At 38.4% G+C, this 18,104-nt stretch overlaps 1 long non-coding RNA gene across 1 annotated transcript in view; it reads right to left on the bottom strand.

Moving 5' to 3' along the window:
• LOC131499137 (uncharacterized) overlaps positions 1–17,607 on the bottom strand; it is a 302,367-nt gene extending 284,760 nt beyond the window's left edge. Inside the window, exon 1 of the long non-coding RNA XR_009255738.1 lies at positions 17,539–17,607. This is a non-coding gene — a long non-coding RNA (uncharacterized LOC131499137). The remainder of the gene's footprint in view (positions 1–17,538) is intronic.
• Positions 17,608–18,104: the final 497 nt, after the last annotated feature.

Genomic DNA, 18,104 nt, shown 5'->3' with positions numbered 1-18,104 from the left:
AGCCCGACGCGGGGCTTGAACTCACGGACCGTAAGATCATGACCTGAGCCGAAGTCGGCCGCTTAACCGACTGAGCCACCCAGGCGCCCCAGGCAAAAAGAGTTTTAAAAAACTGTTTTTGTTTTACACCTTCTCCTTGAATCACATATTTTTCTCTTTCCAAATACACAGGTAGAAAATTTAAAACTCAATACTCTGCTTTCCATCCTGTTGTCTAATTGACTCTCCTGGACGGCGTTTGAAAATGGCTGGTCATTTCTCAAAGACAAGCTGTTCAGTGGTCCTCTGGAAGGTCACAGTCCAAGGACAAATAGGATAGGCACCAATCCAGAGGGTACCTTGACTACTGCCACTCCCCGCCCACAGGTGATGTCTGGTATAATGGTTATAGCATGGTTAGCTGGAGACACATTTCTTGGGAGCGGTTTCTCGTTCCAGTCTTGCCAATAACCTCATGTGCGATCTCAGAGGAAAGCCACTAACTCTCTGATTTCCTAGAGGGGATGACAAATAAAAGTCCTACTGGCTTCCTGAGGTTGTAAGGATAACAGAAAACGAGGGGAAAGCACTTTGCTCATTTTGAAGACAGACGCATCCCCAAGACCCAGAAAGTGTCAAAGACAGAGGAGGTGGTAAGTTAATATTTGTTAACAAAAGAATGAATGTAGTTTGGAAAGCAAAAGCCAAGAAAATCAGAGTAAGAATGTAACAGTGTATACTAAAGTGAAATCGAAGATGTCTAGTGCTGTGAACCTACTGTCTCTAAGAGGGCACTGAACTGGCTTCAGGATGTAGTAGATGTTTCTTTCTCACAGCATGTCCTGGTGCTCTTTCTTACACAGTTAAGTTATCATCTGGACTCAAAAGACTCAAAAGGCTGCAGAGTCTAGTAGGCCTGCAGGGAATGTGGTCGTTTGAAAATGTGGCATACATTTTTCTTTAAATAGACACATTGCTTTCAGGAGAATGCGATACAAAATAATTTTACAGGGGAAAGGGAAGTGGTTTTTAAAAAAAAAAGAAAAAGAAAAAGAAAAAATAGGAGAAAAAGAAAATCCTTTCACCAGTCACCGTTTTCCAAACTGAAGCAGGTACTGCGGTCACTACGAGGGACTGCAACTTCGCCAAGTGTTGTTGACCTTCTGCATGTCTGGCATCCTTGATCTCTGGAGGAAATTCTTGGGATGCCCTGGCAGTGTTCAGTATTGACCTAACTTTCCATTAAGCACAAAGAACCACAGTAAATAGAGGAACGGGGCTTTGATAATTGCATCAACATCAGATACAAAAATCCAAGAGAGTTTAATTTTAAAGTTAAATGCTCTACATACAGCACTATATACTGTGTGTAAGTTCTATGTAATGGCCACATATTTACTTCTCAGAAAGCTACTTTTTAAAACGCTAGTCCTCAATTCAGTGATTACAACTGGTTTAAAACATATCAGTCTATCAATATGGACAAATGGCCACAGATCAACATTGAAATTTGAAAACCCATATAATTTTGCCATCTTGGACTTTCCATCCTAAGGAGCAATCACAACCAGGCACATGTCAAGAGACTAACCACCAACTACCTACTCAACGTTACCTGTACACAAACCGTGATGAGATACGGCACAACTATACCAAACGCTCATTTGAAGGGGCCGCACCTCGCTACATTCCAGCCGAAAAAAAATAGGCAAAGACACAAACCATGTACCGAAGAGGAAATTTCAACCAAGTGTTCAGATCCAACCACACCAAAAATAATTGTAATGGCAACCTCCTTACCAAAAACTTTTTTGCACAAAGATGATCATTAGTTCAGCTATGTTCACCAGTAACCTATTTCATTTACAATCCAGAATGGTATAAACATGCAGTCAGATGTAGTCAGCACAATCTGGGACTGTAGGGGTGACAGGTGCCCTACATTTGTTCAGTTGTTCAACAAATACCGCACTAGTGCCTCCTGTCTGCTGCGAATATCCCAGTAAATAAGAGAAGCATGGTCCTGCTGAGTTTACAGTTTAATGTAGGAGATGAATTAATAAATAATAAATATGGTACAACAAATGTAATGAAAGTAGACATAATGGATGCTTGGGAACCACTGAGGAGATGGTTTCTCAGATCATCATTGTAATCCCTCACTTTTGAGAAGACAAGCTGAGACCCAGAAGCAGGGCGGCCAGTTGCCCAAGGTGATACGGAGAGATTGTTCCAGCAAAGTGAAGGACATGGAAGTGTCAATGCGACCCAGCATGGATAAACTTCAGAGTATCTGTTTTACTAAGAGGAGGCACTTCAAATCCATGTGAAACGCAAATGAGACACAAACGATTTTTTTTGAACCGCCCATAAATTGATGGTTTGGCATCACTGAGGAACAAAAGATTTCCTATTGTGGCACAGGGTGGTTTTCCTTCAATCAACTTTAAGTAGCCTGCCTGACAATTTGGAAGACAGAAGACTGGAGAGTTTACTCCTATATGGAAAAGCGGATGTGAAGATTGGTTTAAAGGATTCCAATCTCCACATCTTCTAAGGCCTGCAGATCTGTTATCACACAGCAAAGAGGTTACATGGGATTTCATCACGTCATACCCATGTCTCAAGAGAGCCACCTAATCACGCATGAATTAGTCCTTCCAAAACAGTGCTTCTTTATTTACATACTTGTGTTTCAATGACAGCTCTTATCATTTATCATCACATATTAGGTCTTTGAGCCTCTCCACCAAAATTCTAGGAGAGTTTTAAGTAAAAAATTCCTTCACGGGATGATGGAAGTGGATAAGCAAAACTTCTTAAGATGGAGAAGATGCCAATGAGAGAGGCACGGCAAGTTCAACCACAGGGTACCGATGTGAGATCATAATGCCAGATCTGTGACATCGAACTACTGCCTACTTCTCTCTTAGAGTCAGCCTTACTGAAGTAGGACTCACATGAAATAAATACCATGTTCAGTGTACTGTTTTATGAATCTTGCCAAATGCTTAGTCAGGTGACCACCAACACATGCAGGATGCTGAAAAGCTCCATCACTCCTCCAAAATCCCACTGTACTTTCAGTCACCTCCTCCCCCAGCCCCCATCCTCAGAAGCCACTGATACATTCTCTGTTCCTAAAATATTGCCATGTAAATGCAATCGATGATATGGAGACTTTTGAGTCTGGCTTCTTGCGCTTAGATAATACACGTGAGATTCAGCTATGTTGTCTGTTCCATGTATCACAGTTCATTCCTTTTTATTGCTGAATCGTATTCCCTCCTATGGCTATACCACTGTCTATCCACTCACCAGCTGAAGGACACCTGGGCTATTCCCAAGTTCGGGTGATTACGAATAAACCACCATAATTTTTTTTAAATTTTTTTAAATGTTTATTTATTTTTGAGAGACAGATCATGAGCGGGAGAGGGGCAGAGAGAGAGAGACACACACACAGAATCTGAAGCAGGCTCCAGACTCTGAGCTGTCAGCACAGAGCCTGACGTGGGGCTCAAACCCACGAACTGTGAGATCATGACCTGAGCCGAAGTCAGACACTTAACCGACTGAGCCACCCAGGCGCCCTACCACTATAAATTTTTAACAGACGGCTTTTGTGTGAAGATAAGTTATTTCTCTTGGGAAAATCCTTAGAAATGGGTTTCCTGAGTCATGTGGTACATGTATATTTAGCCTTTTAAAATGCTGCTGAACTGTTTTCCAAAGTGCTGTACCATTTTAGATTCTATCAGCATGTAGGACACTTCGGTTGCTTATTTAGCTTAAAAAGCTAATGAAGTGCTAAACATCAGGAATTAAAGGTAGTTATTTAAACAAAAGTTTATTTATTTTAAGAGAGAGACAGAGAAAGTCAAATGGGGGAGGGACAGAGAGAGGGGAGCGGAGAGAGAATCCTAAGCCGGGAGTACAATGCAGGGCTCAAACTCCTGAACCGTGAGATCATGACCTGAGCCAAAACCAAGAGGCAGATGCTTAAGCAGCTGTGCCACCTGGGCACACCATGGACCTATGAGAATATTTTAAACAATTATATCAATAAGAAGCAGAGCCATCAATAAAAGAAAGACCAGCACTAAATTTAGTTCCATGCAGATGGACTAAGCCAACACTTACTTTCAGTATTGATTCTTTAGGTGAGACTCTATTTTAGGAGTCACTAAATCTATTACACTGAAGTTTTGCCATTTGAATATGGTAGTCTTGCACCTCCAGTTACCTCCTCACCTCTCCCCTCACTTCTACTTGACGTGTCCAAACCTCAGGAATCCTGAAGACCCAATTCAAATACCAGCTTCTCTATTTTTTTTTTTTAAATTTTTAATGTTTATTTCTTTTTGAGGGAGACACAGAGTATGAGTGGGGGAGGGGTGGACAGAGACAGAGACACAGAATCCAAAGCAGGCTCCAGGCGCTGAGCTGTCAGCAAAGAGCCTGATGCGGGGCTCGAACTTATAAACTGAGAGATCATGACCTGAGCCAAAGTCAGATACTTAACTGACTGGGCCACCCAGGCACCCCTATTACCAGCTTCTCTTGAAGCATTCTAGGTAATACAATAGCCGATTCTTTCTCTGAATTCATACAGCCCTTATAGTTCCTTATAATTTTTAACTCCATTATATATCCCATGGCTTGCATTCGATTAAAAACATGTATATTTCTTTTCTCCTCCTTGAGAATCATACGCTTCCTATACTAGGGCCACCAAAAGCAATCAACTCATCTGCACCAGCAATAAGCCAGGATAGGTCTTCGTATGCCAGACTCTTTTGTGGTACAAGTGTCCATAATGTTCAAGGTCAAATGCACCAGGCACTATAAATATTCAAGAAGACAAAGAAATATAGTACTCCAGAGTCAACTCACACCCTTCTCGACAGTCAATGCATGTATGTCAAGTTGTTTATGTTTAAAATTTCCACTATGGGTCCGCCTTAAATAAACTGGAGAAACCTCCCCTTAATTTCCACATAATCATCTAAAGGGAATTAGAAGATGCCACACCACACATTGCCTGGTGGTCCTCCAACAAACCACAAGACTCAGAAAATTTCATCTGTTTTAACAAGAAAAGAGGTATTCATCAAAAGACGTCAACTACTTAAAGAAGGTTAGGGAAGACTGATAAGGAAAAATAATTCCATGGATTAAAAGTCATGCAAAAACCTTAATGTGAGAGCTGAGGTCTAAGAAAATAAAGAGCATTGCCCGCACAAAATTTTTATCTACTGTTCTTCTTTACTAGGTCTAGAAAAAAACAAAAACAAAAACATGTTAACTACTACTTTCACATTAGTTTCAACCGAGCTTCGTTCCTGGTCCCTCAAATGCCAACTCAGTGCTATTGAGATTGTGGCAGCATTATTGGGAAATGTCAGAACTGAACCCCAAACAGCCTTGCTGGAGTCTTTTTTTTTAATCTCAGAAAATCACCTTTTATACCTTTATTTAAAACTGTGATCTTGAGCTAAGCTGTTGTACTTGACTGTGTCCCTTTAACCTAGGGAACTCTCTGCCAAAAAATATTATTGAGGCCAACAGCTTAATAAGTTTTATAGAAGATTAAATATTTATATGAATAAAAATAGCACCTGCAGCGACACCAGGAAGGATAAAATTACAAGGGCTATGAAATCTTCATGCTTCAGGGCATAAATTGCTTACCAGCTGGATGAGGCGTTTTTCCTCACGGAACAACACCGCACTGCTAAATATGTCTTCCTGAGAAGTGTCTCAATGTTGAACACTTTCAGGGCCAAAGACGACAGCAGAAGGACTAGTAGGCTCTTGTTAAGAACCCAGCTCAAGGTTGTACAGGATTTCAGGAAACGGACACAATGCTCTACCAATCCACAATACCAAAACGACGATGAAAGAGAGAAGCCAACAACTCCATTCAAAGTGAATGGGAGTAAGATGGAATAAAATTATGGAAGATGAAAGAGCTTAAGAGGGGGGAATAGTTCCCAATTTTGTTGGCCATTATGGAATCTTTGCGGTAAGGAACTGGGGCCTCAATCTTAAAGCCAGTTAAGGCAAAATCAGAAAGGAAGTAATCCGTCAATTACTTAGGCTAAGTCTTTTCTTTCTTTAATATTTTCCTCAAAGTACAAACTAAACAAAGATTATCAGTAACAAATCAGAAACAAAGAGTACCTTACTCTTCTAACCTTATTAGAGCAGAGGCCAACATTGACTAGAGAGGAAAACAACGGGGAAAACATAATGAAATACGCAGAAAAATCAGGAGAAATGAACAAAGTATGTATGTACAACATTTTTTAGGTGCCAGATTTCACTTCTCCTGGCACCAACTACACAGTGGCATTTACAAAGGACTCCTTTTTCCTTATGGGTCACAAGAATGATAGTAAATATCAATCAATCCATTTTATAAATAAAATGTTCAACAAAGTCAAAGAGTAGCATCCAGCCAGGCAAAGTATGCTGATAAGGTTAATAACGTGTTAGCTTTACTAGAAATTCACTTGACTTTGCAAGACTGGATCACCCAATGCACACAAACATTCTAGATTTACTAGTATTCCTTGATGTTTTGTTGCATAATTAGTTGCTTTCTGTTGAAGGATTATTTAAAGAACAGTTATGGGCTCCAGAAAGGTGCTCCTGTGCAAAATAGTGTATGGATGTGCGTGATGGGTGGCCCTCAGAATGACTAAATGAACAAAGAGCTCCTGTGGATTTTAATAACACTGATCCACTTATGAAACATAAATCAAATGGGGATTCTCTTGCAGTTCAAAGATTTCCAAGATTTCTGGAGAGAATGCTCCAGCAAAGCAGCATGTTATCAGCCAGGATTAACCATACATGCTCACACTCTTTTAAAAACAGCGTTTTGCACCCTCAGATAGGTGCTGGCAGGCACTAGCACAAGTGCGGTGGTGGGAACGGTAGGGAGAAGGGGGCAGACAGACCTTCAAGGCTTGTGACAGCGACCTTTCAGATGCTGAAGTTTTGCAGTGATGGCCAGAGCTGAGAGGAGCAGAGAAAGGCAAGCTCATCGAGATTCATAAAGATGAGCCATCACATCCTCAACCAGAGAGACAAATAAATGGTTGGGAGCAACAGGAGCTGTTTCTTATTATTTTAGAAAGTCTTTAATTTAATGCATATTTTCTTTGCTGAAAAGGAAATAGTGATATTAACAAATTGGTTTTATTTCTAACCTGGCAGGCTGCCTGCAGTGAAATGTAAATACATGTACATGGGAGCCGGGATTAGCATTTACGGAAGAAAAAGAGTAGTCAATATTTTAATGAGGAAGTCTAAGAAAGCAATTGCATGAAACACACTCCGATGTCACAGGGGAGCTTTTTAAGTTAAGCCAACTAGTTCCAAATTACTACTTTTCTCAGCTTTCCTTTAAGGGAAGTTTAGACTTACTTAAAAAAATACAACTGTGGCATTTAGTCTTAAATATCATAAAATAGCTGTAATATTCATCTCTATAAATACATACATTAACCTATATACATCTCTCTCATTATATATATAGAAAAAGGATGTCTGACATGCCATTCTTCAGTTAAATGGCCCATTTAACAGTGTCATCCTTCTGCTTTTTTCAAAGACAGAAACACTAGGTGAAGAAAATTGATACTATCCAAGAACAAGGGACAGATGTGAGGGGGAAAAAAATGCATGGGAGGAAATATGCATAACCAAAGCAAATAAAAACCAATGAGAGTTTAAGGAAAGAGTCATGCACATAAGACAATTTTGGGTAGCAGATGAAATCTATTAGAAAAACATTATCACATAATTTCTAATGAGACACCCCTATGAGGTGTATTTCCATTTTAGAATCTGATTTTATGAGATTAGAAAGAGAAAAAGAGAAAAGAACAAGAACATTCTGGAATTAAGGGGAGCGTGGTAAACCAAGGAGAGAGCAAAAGACCTGAAGTATCACTCACAAATGATTATTCATGCTTACATGAACTCAAATGATCCCAAGTGTTGGAGACTTCTATACTGACAGTTCTGAAATTCAGCATATCCCATAGGACTAACTACTTTAACAGCACACATTAAAACAGTATTTCCTAGAGTCTCATGACTGCTATAAAGAACATCTGATGTCTGTCAAATATTTAATCACATTATACCCTTACACTGGCCAAATTTTACCTACCCTTCAAAACTCAGTACCAATATCAAATGATAAAGAGCAGAAATTGGTAAAGGAGAAACAAAAATCACAGAAAATAATCAACAAAGCCAAACATTGTGTTTTGAACAGAATTACAAAATCAATAAACACACGATGAGATATGAAAATAAGAAAGGGAGAAGGTGCATGTGGTCAATACTAAGATCCTGGAGACATTAAAAGGATCATCAAAAATACCTTGTAACCATTTACACCTTTGTACATTCATAATTATATGCATTTATGAAAATGAGGTCTCTATATATCTAAAAGAAGTTGTTATGCCTGCCAGCCAGGAGAAATATACCAAAATATTCAAAGCAACATTCAGCTTATTAGACAAAAACTTTGCTTTTAACTTAATAATTTTTTTAATGATGCTTTCCCCAAAAGGCTTACTGTACAACACTGGAGATGAGTAAAACACATGCACATTCAACAATATAAATGAATCTTGGAAACATAGTCCTGAGGGAAAATATGTCACTAGCATCGGTCTACCTTCAGTGTAACACAATTTTTTATAACACTCAAAAATTTTTAAAAATCTAAACAACATACTGTTCAATTTTATTAACATACTGTTCATATTTTTTTTTTAGTTTTTTTAAATGTTCATTTATATTTAGAGAGAGACAGAGACAGAATGCGAGTGGGTTGGAGCAGAGAGAGAGGGAGACACAGAATCTGAAGCAGGCTCCAAGCTCTGAGCTGTCAGCACAGAGCCCGACGCGGGGTTTGAACTCACGAGCTGCGAGATCATGACCTGAGCCGAAGTCGGATGCTCAACCGACTGAGCCACCCAGGCGCCCCATACTGTTCATATTTATTAAATAAAATTATTTTTTCAAAAGACAAGAGAGTAGTGAGCATAATATTCAGAAGAGTGGTCATCTCCAGGTTAGGAGGATATAGGATAAGGATGAAGGAAAGTACCCACAGGTGAATGCCACAGCCCACTAATGTTCCTATTCTTAAACTGGATTTTAAGTTTGTGGGTATTCATTTCATTATTATGCTTTATAACTTACACATATATAACATATTTCATCTGTGTGTATAAAACATTACCAATAAAAACAAAGCAGAGAAAAGAAGAAAGAGACCGATTTCTCCTGTCAAATGGTCCTTTTCATTGCACGATTAGAGCCTCACAGTCCATAGACCTAGGAGACCAGAAGACGGGAAGCTATCTCTCTACCAGTCAAGAGCTATTTTATGATGAGCTAGAGTATTCTTCTACAAAAATATAGCCACTAACCCTCCTGCCATCCATTCAGAAACATTAAGTACAAAAAAAAAGGGTGGGGAGGAGGTTGGGGTAATATGACATCTCCCTGGGAAATAACATCCTCAAAATTGAAGTAGTGAAGTTGGGGGAGAAAAAGAAAGAACGTGGGGCACCTGTTCTCAGTTGCTTGAGAGTCCAACTTCGGCTCACATCATGATCTCATGGGTCATGGGTTCAATTCCTGCATTAGGCTCTGCACTGACAGCTCAGAGCCTGGTGCCTACTTCAGATTCTGTGTGTGTCTCACTCTCTTCCCCTCCCCACTAGTGCACACACTCTCTCTCAACAATAAATAAACATTTAAAAAAAAAAAGAAAAAGGAAAAACAAGAGTACACGTTGGGAAATAGAGTGTTTTATATATTTGAACAGAGATTTAGACTTTTGGGGTTTAGATCTCTAGATGATGCTCCCTGAAACCTGACAGTTGAACAAGGAAGTTTGTGCACTAATATATCCTCCAGATACAAACCCAAGAATGAAATCTGACCATCACACAAGAGGACAGACATAAGAGGAAACCCTTAAGTCTATTGACAAACACCAAACAAAGCGTCTACGATAGGCTACTGCAGAAGAAAGATACAAAAACATCCCACAAACTCAGAGGAAGGTCAGTGCCTCTGAAAATATTATACTTGAGGAAATGAGAGGTCTTACCCAACTGTAAATTCCCTGAGGACAGGGTCCAAGTCTCGTTTCCTAGTGTGTCTCTAGCATTTAAAGCAGTACCTGGCAGGAAGTAAACATCTAATGATTCTTTTAAAATAAAATAAACTAAACTGTTTAGGATCTACAATGGAGAGCAAAATAAACCTCAATGTAACAGGTACATAAAAGAGTCAGGAGAAATAAAATATGAAAGAGAAACAGAATTTTAAAAAGGAACATGAATGAGATAAGAAGAGAGTGTATGAAACCAAAAATGCCCGGACAGGATGTAAATCCACATCAAAAGCAGTAAATACCAGAAGGATAATGGAGAAATACCAGAGTGCAACATTTCAGGACCACAAATCATCTGGACAAGACCAAGCATGCACTGTAAGGTTAGATTAAGTTCCAATTTAACTCAGCCAAGAGAGCAATGTAGGCAGGAGCCCATATGCCTCAGCATGAATTCCTTCGGTTTCTAGAGTCCCTACAGAGAGTATAGTGAATTGTAAAGAGGCCTCAAATGTGTCCACTCCCAGCATCCAGGCCGCTGCAATATGGCATGCTCGTTTCTCCAATTAAGAGCTAGAGTTCATGTCTCCACCCTCTGTATCTGCAACAGTTGGGTGACTGTCTGAGACCAGCAGAGCCTTAGCAAAGTGCTGCAAGTGGAGGCTTGGAAAGCACTCAGCATTGGACTTTGCCCTTATGTGCTACTTTAGAAACTCTCAGATTGTGGCTCCAACACCAGAAACACGCATGAGGCCATCAGGATCACCCCACTGACTCACCAGCTGGCTGCAGTCACATGAGTATGCACGTGTGAGACTTAGGTAAGAACTGCCCAGCTGAGCCCAGCCCGAACTACCAGCCTATAAAATCTTGAACTAATAAATGATTGCTACTTTAAGCCACTAAATGAGGTGTGTGTGGTGGGGGGTGGGGAGGTACCTTGCACCCAAAGCTAGCTAGCTGATGGAGAGGTAGTCAGCTGTCACTCTCTGCCCAAGTGGGAGCCTTGAGATCTGGATCTGAGCTTGTCCTGGCTGCCCTTCCTCGCCTCAATCAGCACCTGGGAAGAGCTTAAATGAGTTATGTGTTAAGAAAGAACGTTTCAGACTTATGAAACTGCGGGTTCTTAAGCCAAAGATATTTCTACGAAAGTCATATCCTAATGAGAAGGCAGGGGAGGGGAACAAGGAAAGCAGAGTCAGTGCCTAAGTAACCTTGAGCAGGTTAAATCTGCAGTACTGTCTTCAGCTTATGGTTTCCTGGAAAGACCATTTCCTACCACTTCCCTAAAAAGCAGAAGAAAAAATACGATGAAAATAATCAAAAGTGAAAAAGTACATATTAAGGTCAGATCTGGGATTCATTCATTCATTCATTCATTCATTCACATATCCATTAGAAAATATGTATTTATTTAGTGACTAGAATGTGCCAGGATCTGGACACATAAACCCAAGTACAGAGCAGAGTACAAAACTGATATGGTTCCTGCCTTCACAAAACTTACTGTTTCAACATCTAAATCTCCGGGGCTCCTAAAAAGATCAGGATAAATGAGACAAAACTAATAATTTAAGCTATAATAGATAAAAATATTTATCAATTGGAAAAAGTTGAGTGAATACAGATGAAAAAGATGATTATTGTAAGAGTAAACTCATACCTAGATGTATCTTGTCAAAATTTTTGAGTTATAAGAACAAAGTCTCACAAACATCCAGGCATGGGGACAACAACAACAACAACCACACACACACAAACACACTCACCAAATATCTATGATTTAAAAAAAAATCATCCTCGCCTCAGACTTTTCCTTTGATGCAAAAATTAGTTTAACAATGGGGCGCCAGGGTGGCGCAGTCGGTTAAGCGGCCGACTTCAGCCAGGTCACGATCTCGCATCTGTGAGTTCGAGCCCCGCATCAGGCTCTGGGGTGATGGCTCGGAGCCTGGAGCCTGTTTCCGATTCTGTGTCTCCCTCTCTCTCTGCCCCTCCCCCGTTCATGCTCTGTCTCTCTCTGTCCCAAAAATAAATAAAAAACGTTGAAAAAAAAAAAATTAGTTTAACAAAATTATAAAATTTTCAGGGAAAACATTGCAACTCAAGAATTGTATACCTAAACAAAGAATGGAAAATCTATCCTTATCCTTCCAAATGCATGAACTCGGAAGACTAACCATGCGTCCTTCTTGAAAAATTATCAAAAGCCATAATCAAACCCAATGAGAGATTAAGAAAAATTAACAGGTCAAAAATAAAAAGATAAAGTATAATAACCTAATTTGGAAGAGTGAAATCAGTTCAATACAGACATAACAAGATAATTCTATCAAATCTATTTTAAAAGCTAAATAGAAATCAGAAACATTATTTACAAAAACAAGAAGGCATACATAACAAGAATAATGGTACCTTAAAACAATACTTTTTCTAAAACCTGAGATTACATTAACAGAGACAAGATATAGGACTGAGAGGAAGCAGTAGTGTGTGTACAGGGGGTGGGAAGTAGGCTGAATTCTTCCATTCAACTAGAAGATGTAAAAATGCGATTTGCCCTTAAATTTGACAGAAACTAAGCCTAAAGAATGCTTCTGAGAAACTTAAATGAAAACAGAACTTAATATACAACATATGCTCTCTGAGACATTAACAAAGAATGGTACAGTCTATATGGTCAAAGATAGAAAAGAATGGTGAAAAATCACCCAAGAACCAAAAAGAAGACAAGGAACATAGTAAGGCTAATACTGTGTTTATGACAACATTTGTAAATATTTTTTTTAATATTTATTTAGTTCTGAGAGACAGAGAGAGAGAGAGAGAGAGAGAGACAGAGAGGGACACAGCGTGAGTGGGGGAGGGGCACAGAGAGAGGGAGACAGAGAATCCAAAGCAGGCTCCAGGCTCTGAGCTGTCAGCACAGAGGCCGACGTGGGGCTCAAACTCATGAGCCGTGAGATCATGACCTGAGCTGAAGTTGGACACTTAACCGACTGAGCCACTGAGGCGCCCCAGTATTTGTAAATGTCTTAAACTTCTCCAAGAGAAGAATAAAAAGGAGAAAGCCAGGTTGCAAAACTAAGCATAGGTAAAACAATTCTTTATGTATTACAAGAGATACACTTAAGACGAGTGAATTCAAAAAGGATGAGTAAAATATGAGCAAGGATGTTTTAAAGAGATGCAAATAAAAAGAAAATAGAAGTTTTAATATTAACATTAGACAAAGGAAAACGCAAGGCAAAACACACTATATGTTCAAAGACAGATTTCATATTAGAAGAGTACAGTTCAATGCAAATACACAATGTTTATGCGTCAAATAATACTGCGCTGACTCACAGAATGTAAGTATCTCTATAAATAAGAGTTATAGAATAGTAAGAACAAATTAACAAAGGACTTCAACTTTCCTTACAGTTGGCCAAAGAAGATCAAAGAAGACAACAAACGAACTATGATACAAAATAGCTTGATAATATAATAAGATTAAATTCTCTAAATAAAATAACTTTCAACTCCAGTGCCCATGGGCTCCTTCCCAAAGATGAACATGCATACTCCTCTACAAAGATAATGTCAATAAAATTCAAGTCAACATTACAGCAGGTGTATTTCAGAGATAATTAAATAAAACTAGGAATTAATCATAACAGATAGAATCTTAAAATTCAACCACTTTTAAATTTCAAATTAGTCTTTTAAGAATTGTGAGGTCATAGAGGATATCAAAATATCACTTCATGTTATTAATAAATAAAAAAAGCATCTAACATATCAAAAGATGTATGAAACAGGGGCACCTGGGTGGCTTAGTCAGGTAAGCAACCAACTCTTGGTTTCATGGGTCATGAGTTCAAGCCCTGCATAGGTCTCTGTGCTGACAGTGGAGAGATTCTTGGGAATCTGAGTCATCTCTTTAAAACATCCTTGCTCATATTTTACTCAGATCTGTCAGTAATCTGGCAGATTCTTGGGATTCTCCCTCTCTCCCTCTCTCTCCCATTCTGTCTGTCCCTCCCACTCACTCACTCTCTCTCTCTCTTTCTCTCTCTAAACAAACAAATTAACAAACTTTAAAAAAGTTTTATGATACAGCTAAAATGGGAATCGTAGGAAAATTCATAGTTAGAAATATTTTTATTAACAAACAACAAAAAGATCGATATGGCATGCAACTTAAGAAGCTGGTAAAAAAAAAAAAGCACAACTAGAGAAACAGTAAGTACACTCAATAGCTGGTTCTTCAAAAATACATTTGGCAAAGCTCATTAAGATAAAGATATTCATGGGGCACCTGGGTGGATCAGTCAGGTGAGGATCCAGCCCTTGATCTCATAGTATATGGGATTGAGTCCTGTGTTAGGCTCTATGCTGACAAAGATTTTGGGGATTTTTCTCTGCCGCTCTCTGTGCTCCTCCCCTACTCACACTCACTCTTGCTCACTCTCTTTTTCAAAAGTAAATAAATAAACTTCAAAAAAAGTTTAAAAAAATAGGTAAAGGTATTCATATTAAGAATGAGAAAAGTGACCTCACAATAGATTTATAGGATTATTTTTAAATGGTAACAAAAAATTTTGTATGCATCTGTATTAACAAATTTCACTTCTAGATAAATTGATGTTTCTTTTTTTTAAAATATGAAATTTATTGTCAGATTGATTTCCATACAACACCCAGTGCTCATTCCAACAGGTGCCCTCCTCAATACCCATCACCCCCACTCCGTTCCCTCCCACCCCCATCAACCCTCAATAAATTGATATTTCAACAGGGAAATATAAATTACCAAAGTTGATTCAATAAACAGACAGAAAACAACCTAAATATGTCAATAGCCTTAAAAGGAAATTACAGGTTTCAAAGAATTTATCCCCCCAAATGAGCCAGAGGCAGACATTAATTCTATCACATATAAAAAAGAGAGTTCACTCCTTGTACTTAAACGGCCCCAGAGCATGATATGGGGGGAGGAGGGCTAGGGAGGATGGGGAAAATCTTGTTAATTGATATTATGAAGCTACAATCACCCTTGTCCAAAAAGTATAACTGAAATGACACAAGAGAACTTTACAGATATAACTTAGTCATTACACGCGGAAACTCTAAAATGTTATCACTACTTAGAGAAGCTTATCTCTTATATTCAAGAATGAATCCACCTTAGAAAATTTACCAATAAATAGCAAGATACACTACATTCTCCAGTGGAATGACTCAATATTATGGAGATGCCAATTCTACTCTGACCATTTATATATATAATCCAATCATCAAAATCAACACAAAAAATAGATATAATAGCTAAGATAATTTTGAAAGAGAAAAAGAGAGCCAAGATTGACATTACTAACTATATACCAACATTCCAACAGTCACATAACCACTGCAGCACTGATATAGGAAATGATTTGCATTAGCAAAGTTAGAAACTACCTACATATCCAATGTTCGGCAGGAATGGATAAGAATTCGTTAAGCTACATCCATGCAATTGAATAGTATGCAGTGATTAATTGTACAAGTCATGGAAAGATGCTGAAGTCTTATTGGTAATTAGGAATAAAACTTTACAAATAAATCAGTAGCTCAATTTTTTTAAGAATGCAATCTAATCACAGAGGATAAAAACCTTAAATGTAAACAAAGAATATTTTTCCCATAATAGGATTAGATGATTTATAATATTTGGACTCTTCAGTATTTCCCCAAATTTTCAAGATAAACATACTACTATTGTTTTCCTAAACGTATTCTTTTTTTAAAGGTCAAATCTTCTAAAATCCAGTATTCTATTAAGTATACTTATACATGACTAAAATTCATTTGAAACGTATATAAAGGAAATCTGTGCTTTGTGCCAATGGCAGGCATCTGGATATGACTCACCAAAAAAAATTACTGTATGTCTGAAGGAAATATTAAAACAAATAGCCCAGCACTGCAGTGACTGCATAGAACTGTATATATTCACTCTGTGCACTGGACAGGAATTTTTCATTTCATACATCATTTACAACTTGCTGCAGTGATTCTGCAAAATCAGTCTATACCATTAGCACACACAAAGGGAAACATCCAATGTTCTCATTGTTGGAAAATTCAAGTGTTTGGGGCTCTGATGCACACAAATGTCAATACTTCATCTAAGCAGATGTTGCCGTGATAACCAGAATGAGGCCACCGGGTGACTAGGAACCACAGATAGGGATGAAAAAGTCAAGACTTTTTTAAAGCCATAGTTTTAGCTTGGCTTATGCTCATAGCTATGCTTAATTTTAAAAACCATTCGAAATAAATGAAAACAAAATGGAGAAAGTCATAAGCAAATTCCTCCAGAGGGGCTTATTTTTTTAATGAGAACCAGCTCTGATTTCTAAAATATTTTATCAAGGCGTTTGATACCAACCATCTGGTTTACTCAACACTTCATCAAATGAATGTCTTATGCGTTCACCGAAGACCCTGCTCTTTCTTAACAGTGCTGCTATTTTCAAATCACAGCATGGAGAAGTGTATTTCCAAAGCAGTACAAAAAATTGCCTTGTATACTTCAGGCCAAAGAGAACGATATTTTACTCAGACAGAGAGACAGTCAAATGCTCTCAAGGTCAAAAGCATTCTGGAATAGCAAAGAGGCTTAGGAATGACAAATATCAGCTTGGTTCTGTTTCCATCACGCCCTAACTCTCAAACTCCCCTTCTCATCCCTTCTTTTTCCTTAGGTAGGAAAACCCAAACCACAATTTTCTGGTGAATACATTTGCCATATCCTCAGGTCTAGGTACAGACATGGAAATGAATTCCAAGAAACATCCAATGAACCACAAACAACATAGTATTTCACCACTCCATTACTATGCTTCATTCATTTCTAGAACAAAAGGGGTCCAGAGTCATGCTCAGTCTCAACACAGAGTGCATCTATGAGCCATCCACATGACACTTACCACAACCAGCCATAACTAACGACTAGAATGATCAATTTTGTCAACAACACCTTCCTTAGAAACTGTCAATTGTCCCTACCTACACACCAACAGAATCTTTAGCAACTGGATTGATTTTTTTCAGGACCAAAAGTTGAGAAATTGATGAGTACCTCTTATTGGGCAGAGGGCATCAAAGCCCCAGTAACAAAAGTCAAATTCATGATGAGTATCAGAAAAAATACATAGAAGTTTGTGAAGTAAAGCCATTAACATTTAAGTGGTTTATTCTCAGGCCACAAATATTCGAAATCATTATATCTAAGAAATCAAACAGGAGAACACCCTCCTTGATGAAATCAAGTTTCAAGTACTTTGAATTAAAAGAAAAACAACAATAGTGTGAAAAGAATTCCATGGGTAATTCTAGGGCATCCCCAATGGGATGGACATACATACCAAGGTAAGAGTTCTTCTTTGATTTATTCTTCTTCTGTTCACAGAAGAATTTGAGAAATCCAGAAGTCTGTAAATATGAAAAAATAAAAAGGTTTAGTTTAAGAAAAATATCTAAAAAATAGCAATCAAACTGATGAAGGAGAATTGACAGTAGTAATATGTGTGCCTGGCTAATAATGAGGCATTCTCATTTGGAAGTTGATAAAAATCTGCAAGCTATGGAAGTCATGGCCAGAATGAACACTGACTGCTTCACCACATCTCAAAATGGAGGTACTGTTTCTAATTGAAAATGAAGCCTATAGAGTATTATTCACTGCCCTTCCCTCTCCAAAAAAGAGGTAGAAGATGTTGACAAAAACTCATTTCACATTAGACGATAACTAATGATGTGTACATTTTAATTCATTAGAAGCTTAAGCACTTATTGAGGAAAAGACAGGGAAAAAAGTTCTGATTTTCTCACAGGTCTCCATCTGGGAAAAGTACAAGGTAAGTGACGGCCAATTTCTTCCCCCAGCATAATTAGAGAAGAGTTCTGAGTTGAAGATGAACCTCGGTGGTAG

This window comes from Neofelis nebulosa, chromosome 17, assembly GCF_028018385.1.
Source record: "Neofelis nebulosa isolate mNeoNeb1 chromosome 17, mNeoNeb1.pri, whole genome shotgun sequence".
NCBI classification, from domain to species: domain Eukaryota; kingdom Metazoa; phylum Chordata; class Mammalia; order Carnivora; family Felidae; genus Neofelis; species Neofelis nebulosa.
Note: the sequence above shows the minus strand (reverse complement) of the source record. Positions and strands in the feature narration are given on the sequence as shown.